This window comes from Arachis ipaensis, chromosome B9 (assembly GCF_059453495.1).
Source record: "Arachis ipaensis isolate K30076 ecotype BB chromosome B9, ASM5945349v1, whole genome shotgun sequence".
Lineage (NCBI taxonomy): Eukaryota > Viridiplantae > Streptophyta > Magnoliopsida > Fabales > Fabaceae > Arachis > Arachis ipaensis.
In genome coordinates this window covers 106,137,785-106,145,341 of record NC_142444.1, presented here as the reverse complement: position 1 = coordinate 106,145,341, position 7,557 = coordinate 106,137,785, and the positions used below count along the sequence as shown (strand labels likewise).

The 7,557-nt window shown below is 39.2% G+C and overlaps 1 non-coding gene across 1 annotated transcript; it reads right to left on the bottom strand.

Annotated features, from left to right (window-relative positions):
- Positions 1-4,959: 4,959 nt before the first annotated feature.
- On the bottom strand, positions 4,960-5,067 carry LOC148545785 (small nucleolar RNA R71). Its single transcript, XR_015901738.1, has one exon. It is a non-coding gene; the product is annotated as a small nucleolar RNA R71 (small nucleolar RNA).
- Positions 5,068-7,557: the final 2,490 nt, after the last annotated feature.

Sequence of the window (7,557 nt, the reverse complement as noted above, 5' to 3'; positions counted from 1 at the left end):
GCCTTTTTAGAGGGGTTGTTATCAGCACTTGTGTGTGTCTGATCCCTCACTGGCAATTGAGTACCAGAGTCAGAAGCTGGAGTGACGTTAGACGCCAACTCACTGTCTGTTCCTGGCGCTTGAACGCCAGAAATATGCCCCTGTTGGGCGTTCAACGCCAGATTCTTGCCCATTTCTGGTGTTGAACGCCAATCCTGCCTTGTTTCTGGCGCTGAACGCCAGTTTTGGGCATGGTCTGGGCGTTCAGCGCCAGTCTTCCACCCATTTTCTGGCGTTTTAGTGCCAGAATTATTTTTCCCTGGGCTCTTACTGTCCTCAGGGGAATCTTTGGTGGGTCGCTCATTTCTTGAATTTTTGATGCCATGAGGTGGGGTATTTAATGTTTTCCCACTTCTTAATTGAACTGCTTGGCATTCTTCTGCTATTTGCTTTGATAGCTGCTGCTTCGTTTGCTTAAACTGTTCTTCCATATGTATATTAGCTATCCTTGTCTCCTGTAACCTGTCTTTGAATTCAGCTAGCTGCTTTGTTAGAACATCTAATTGCTGATTAAATTCAGCAGCTTGTTTTACAGTACTGAATTCAGCAGTTACTGTTTTAACCTCTTCATTCATGGAAGGGTTGCTGCTTAGATACAGATGCTGATTCCTGGCAACTGTATCAATGAGCTCTTGAGCTTCTTCAATTGTCTTTCTCATATGGATAGATCCACCAGCTGAGTAATCTAAAGACATCTGAGCTCCTTCTGCAAGCCCATAGTAGAAGATGTCTAACTGAACCCACTCTGAAAACATTTCAGAGGGGCATTTTCGTAGCATCTCTCTGTATCTCTCCCAGGCATCATAAAGAGATTCATTATCTCCTTGTTTAAAGCCTTGGATGTCCAGCCTTAGCTGTGTCATCCTTTTTGGAGGGAAATATTGATTCAGGAATTTTTCTGTCAGCTGTTTCCATGTTCTTATGCTGGCCTTAGGTTGGTTATTCAACCACCTCTTAGCTTGATCTTTTACAGCAAATGGAAACAGTAATAGTCTGTAGACATCCTAATCTATTTCCTTATCATGTACTGTGTCAGCAATTTGTAAAAATTGTGCCAGAAACTCTGTAGGTTCTTCCTGTGGAAGACCGGAATACTGGCAACTTTGCTGCACCATGATAATGAGCTGAGGATTCAACTCAAAGCTACTAACTCCAATGGAGGGTATGCATATGCTACTCCCATATGAAGCAGTAGAGGGGTTAGAATATGACCCCAGAGTCCTCCTGGACTGTTCATTTCCACTTATGTCCATGATGGATCTATGGATATAACTTGGACTGATTTATCTTTTTATTTATTTTATTTTATAAGAAGTAAATACTTAAATAAAATAAAATAACTAAAAATAATTTGAATTTTGAAATTAAAAAGTTTTTTTTTTTTCGTTTATATAAAAAGAAATTAATTAGTTAATAAAAAAGAAATTTTTGAAAAAGAGGGGAGATATTTTCGAAAATTAGAGAGAGGGAGAGTTAGTTAGGTAGTTTTGAGAAAGTTAAGAAACAAACAACAAGTTAGTTAGTTAATTGAAACAAATTTTGAAAAGATAAGGAGTTAGGAAGTTAGAAGAGATATTTTGAAAAGATATTTTTGAATTTAGTGAGGAGAGAGAAAAACAATAAGATAGCACAAGATTTAAAATTTTTTAGATCTAATGCTCCTTGTTTTCGAAAAATTTGGAGGGAAAACACCAAGGAACACCAAACTTAAAAATTTTAAGATCAAGACACAAGGAAAACTCAAGAACACTTTGAAGACTCACAAGAACACAAGAACATGAAGGAAGAACACCAAACTTAAAATTTTTAGAAAACCAAACCAAAATTTTCGAAAATCAAAGGGAAATCAACAAGAAAACACCAAACTTAAAGTTTGGCACAAGATTTAATAGAAAAAAAATATTTTTGAAAAAGAAGGTTTTGAAAAGAGTATAAAAGATCCTAACCCAATTACCAAGAACACAGATTAACGCTCTAGCCAAATGAGTTATGGGACCTTATTTTAAGAAAGATTATTTTTGAAAACACCAAACTTAAAGTTTGGCACAGGATTTAATAGAAAAATTATTTTTGAAAAAGGTTTTTTAAAAAATGTGATAGCCAATTATCATGAACATAAACACCACGTTCTAAATAACTGAGCTATAAGTTTAAAGTATTTTAACAAGGGATAAATAATAAAAGACTCTAAACCAAAAAGAAAGATTTTTTTTCCTAATCTAAGCAACAACATAATCCGTCAGTTGTTCAAACACGAACAATCCCCGGCAACGGCGCCAAAAACTTGGTGCACAAAATTGTTACTTGGTGCACAAAATTGTTACTCTCTTACAATTTCGCACACATTACTCTCTTACAATTTCGCACAGATGACCAGCAAGTGCACTGGGTCGTCCAAGTAATACCTTACGTGAGTAAGGGTCGAATCCCACAGAGATTGTTGGTTTGAAGCAATCTATGATTATCTTGTAAATCTTAGTCAGGAAGTCAATTATGTTTATCAGTTGAATTGCGAATAAACAATAGAGCATAAATTAAAGGTTACTTGTTGTGCAGTAATGGAGAATATGTTGGAGTTTTGGAGATGCTTTGTCCTCTGAATCTCTGCTTTCCTCTGTCTTCTGATTCACGCACGCACGTCCTCCTATGTCAAGCTGTGTGTTGGTGGATCACCGTTATCAATGGCTACCGTCCATCCTTCCAGTGAAAACTACGCTCACGCGCTCTGTCACAGCACGGCTAATCACCGGTTAGTTCTCGATCTGGTTGGAATAGGATTTACTATCCTTTTGCGTCTGTCACTAACGCCCAGCCTTCAGGAGTTTGAAGCTCGTCACAGTCATTCAATCCTTGAATCCTACTCGGAATACCACAGACAAGGTTTAGACTTTCCGGATTCTCATGAATGCCGCCATCAGTTCTAGCTTATACCACGGAGATTCTGATTAAGGAATCTAAGAGATGCTCATTCAATCGGATATAGAACGGAGGTGGTTGTCAGGCACGCGTTCATGGTTTGAGGAAGGTGATGAATGTCACTGATCATCACCTTCATCACAGTTAAGCGCGAATGAACATCTTAGATAGGAACAAGGGTGTTTGAATGGAAAACAGAAATACTTGCATTAATTCATTGAGACACAGCAGAGCTCCTCACCCCCAACAATGGGGTTTAGAGACTCATGCCGTCAGAGAATACAAAGTTTAGATCTGAAATGTCATGAGATACAAAATAAGTCTCTAAAAGTTGTTCAAATACTAAACTAGTAGCCTAGGGTTACAAAATATGAATGGACTATGATGGATGATGCAGAGATCCACTTCTGGGGCCTACTTGGTGTGCTGGGACCCACTTGGTGTGTGCTGGGGCTGAGATTTCGTGCAGAGGCCATTTGTGGAGTTGAACGCCAGTTTTTATGCCAGTTTGGGCGTTCAACTCCAGTTTTTGATCCTTTTCTGGCGCTGGACGCCAGAATTGGGCAGAGAACTGGCGTTGAACGCCAGTTTACGACATTTATCCTTGTGCAAAGTATGGACTATTATATATTTCTGGAAAGCCCTGGATGTCTACTTTCCAACGCAATTGGAAGCATGCCATTTCGAGTTCTGTAGCTCCAGAAAATCCACTTTGAGTGCAGGGAGGTTAGAATCCAACAGCATCAGCAGTCCTTTATCAGCCTGAATCAGATTTTTGCTCAGCTCCTTCAATTTCAGCCAGAAAAATACCTGAAATTACAGAAAAACACACAACTCATAGTAAAGTCCAGAAATATGAATTTTTCCTAAAAACTACTAGAAATAGACTAAAAACTAACTAAAACATACTCTAAACTATATGAAATTATCCCCAAAAAGCGTATAAAATATCCGCTCATCACTTTTCAAAAATATCTTCTTATCTTTTTCAAAAATTTGATTTTAAAATATCTATTCTAACTTCCTAACTTCCTATCTTTCCAAATTTGTTTCAACTAACTAACTAACTTTTTGTTTGTTTCTTATCTTTTTCAAAACCACCTAACTAACTCTCTCTCTCTAATTTTCGAAAATATCTCCCCCCTTTTTTCAAAAATTTCTTTTTTTATTAATTATTTTAATCTTTGATTTAAAAATTTTAGAAAATTACTAACCTTTTTCAAAAACTATTTTTAAAAATTACTAACTCTTTTTCAAAAATTGTTTACGAAAATCCTCTCCCTCTCTCATCTTATTCTATTTATTTATTCATCTACTAACATCTCTCCCTCACCCACCAAAAATCCGAACCCTCTCTCTCTCTTTCTGAGTTCAAATTTTTCTCTTCTTCTTTTCTTCTACTAATAATAAGGAATCTCTTTACTGTGACATAGAGGATTCCTCTTCTTTTCTTTTTCTCTTCTCTTTCTTATGAGCAGGGATAAAGAAAAGGGCATTCTTGTTGAAGCTGATCCAGAACCTGAAAGGACTCTGAAGAGGAAATTAAGAGAAGCTAAATCACAACAATCCAGAGACAACTTGATTGAAAATTTCGAACAAGTAAAGGAGAAGGTAGCCGAACCCAACAACAATGCAAGGAGAATGCTTGGGGACTTTACTGCACCAAATTCCAATTTACATGGAAGAAGCATCTCCATTCCTGCCATTGGAGCAAACAGCTTTGAGCTGAAACCTCAATTAGTTTCTCTGATGCAGTAAAACTGCAAGTTTCATGGACTTCCATCTGAAGATCCTTTTCAGTTCTTAACTGAATTCTTGTAGATATGTGATACTATTAAGACTAATAGAGTAGATCCTGAAGTCTACAGGCTCATGCTTTTCCGTTTTGCTGTAAGAGACAGAGCTAGAATATGGTTGGACTCTCAACCCAAAGACAGCCTGAACTCTTGGGATAAGCTGGTCACGGCTTTCTTAGCCAAGTTCTTTCCTCCTCAAAAGCTGAGCAAGCTTAGAGTGGATGTTCAAACCTTCAAACAAAAAGATGGTTAATCCCTCTATGAAGCTTGGGAAAGATACAAACAGTTGACCAAAAAGTGTCCTTCTGACATGCTTTCAGAATGGACCATCCTGGATATATTCTATGATGGTTTATCTAAATTAGCTAAGATGTCATTGGATACTTCTGCAGGTGGATCCATTCACCTAAAGAAAACGCCTGCAAAAGCTCAAGAACTCATTGACATGGTTGCTAACAACCAGTTCATGTACACTTCTGAGAGGAATCCTGTGAGTAATGGGACGCCTATGAAGAAAGGAGTTCTTGAAATTGATACTCTGAATGCCATATTGGCTCAGAACAAAATATTGACTCAGCAAGTCAATATGATTTCTCAGAGTCTGAATGGAATGCAAGCCGCATCCAACAGTACTCAAGAGGCTTCTTATGAAGAAGAAGCTTATGATCCTGAGAACCCTGCAATAGCAGAGGTGAATTACTTAGGTGAACCTTATGGAAACACCTATAACTCATCATGGAGAAATCATCCAAATTTCTCATGGAAGGATCAAAAGCCTCAACAAGGCTTTAATAATGGTGGAAGAAACAGGTTTAACAATAATAAACCTTTTCCATCATCCACTCAGCAACAGACAGAGAACTCTGAACAAAATACTTCTAATTTAGCAAACTTAGTCTCTGATCTATCTAAGGCCACTGTGAGTTTCATGAATGAAACAAGGACTTTCATTAGAAATTTGGAAGCACAAGTGGGCCAGCTGAGTAAGAGGATCACTGAAATCCCTCCTAGTACTCTCCCAAGCAATACAGAAGAGAATCCAAAAGGAGAGTGCAAGGCCATTGACATAAGCATCATGGCCGAACCTGTGAGGAGAGGAGAGGACGTGAATCCCAAGGAGGAAGACCTCCTGGGACATCCAGTGATCAATAAGGAGCTTTCCTCTGAGGAACCAAAGGACTCTAAGGCTCATCTAGAGACCATAGAGATTTCATTAAACCTCCTTATGCCCTTCATGAGCTCTGATGAGTATTCCTCTTCTGAAGAGAATGAGGATGTTACTGAAGAGCAAACTGCCAAGTTTCTTGGTGCAATCATGAAGCTGAATGCCAAATTATTTGGTATTGAAACTTGGGAAGATGAACCTCCCTTGTTCATCAATGAACTAAGTGATCTGGATCAACTGACATTTCCTCAGAAGAGACAGGATCCTGGAAAGTTCATAATACCTTGTACCATAGGCACCATGATCTTTAAGGCTCTGTGTGACCTTGGTTCAGGAATAAACCTCATGCCCCTCTCTGTAATAGAGAAACTGGGAATTTATGGGGTGCAAGCTGCTAAAATCTCATTAGAGATGGCAGACAATTCAAGAAAAATAGGCTTATGGACAAGTAGAGGACGTGTTAGTAAAGGTTGAAGGACTTTACATCCCTGCTGATTTCATAGTCCTGGATACTGGAAAGGAAGAGGATGAATCCATCATCCTAGGAAGACCTTTCCTAGCCACAGCAAGAGCTGTGATTGATGTGGACAGAGGATAATTAATCCTTCAATTGAGTGAGGACAACCTTGTGTTTACAACTCAAGGATCTCTCTCTGCATCCATGGAGAGGAAGCAGAAAAAGCTTCTCTCAAAGCAGAGTCAAACAAAGCCCCCACAGTCAAACTCTAAGTTTGGTGTTGGGAGGCCACAACCAAACTCTAAGTTTGGTGTTGAACTCCCATATCCAAACTCTAAGTTTGGTGTTGGGGAGTCTCAACAATGCTCTGAACATCTGTGAGGCTCCATGAGAGCCCACTGTCAAGCTATTGACATTAAAGAAGCGCTTGTTGGGAGGCAACCCAATTTTTATTTATCTAACTATATTTTTCTTAGTTATATGTCTTTATAGGTTCATGATCATGTGGAATCACAAAATAAACAAAAAAATCAAAAACGGAATCAAAAACAGCAGAAGAAAAATCACACCCTGGAGGAAGCACCTGTCTGGCGTTCAACGCCAGAACAGAGCATGGTTCTGGCGCTGAACGCCCAAAATGGGCAGCATCCTGGCGCTGAACGCCCAGAACAAGCATGGTTCTGGCGTTTAACGCCAGAAATGGCAACAAATGGGCGTTGAACGCCCAAAATGGGCACCAACCTGGCGCTGAACGCCCAGAGTTGTGTGTAAGGGCATTTTACATGCCTAATTTGGTGCAAGGTTGTAATTCCTTGATCACCTCAGGATCTGTGGACCCCACAGGATCCCCACCAACCTCCACTCACTCTTTTCTCTCTTCTCAATCATCCTCTATTCCCAATAAACACTCTTCCCTATTAAACCTTTACCACTCACATCCATACACCCATTTACCTTCAAAATTCAACATCTCTTTCCCACCCAATCCCACCCATATGGCCGAATACACACCTCCCTCCATCTCCTCCATATCTTCTTCTTCTTCTTCTATTCCTTCTTCTTTTGCTCGAGGGTGAGCAACATTCTAAGTTTGGTGTGGTAAAAGCATAGCTTTTTTGTTTTTTCCATAACCATTGATGGCACCTAAGGCCAGAGAAACCTCTAGAAAGAGGAAAGGAAAGACA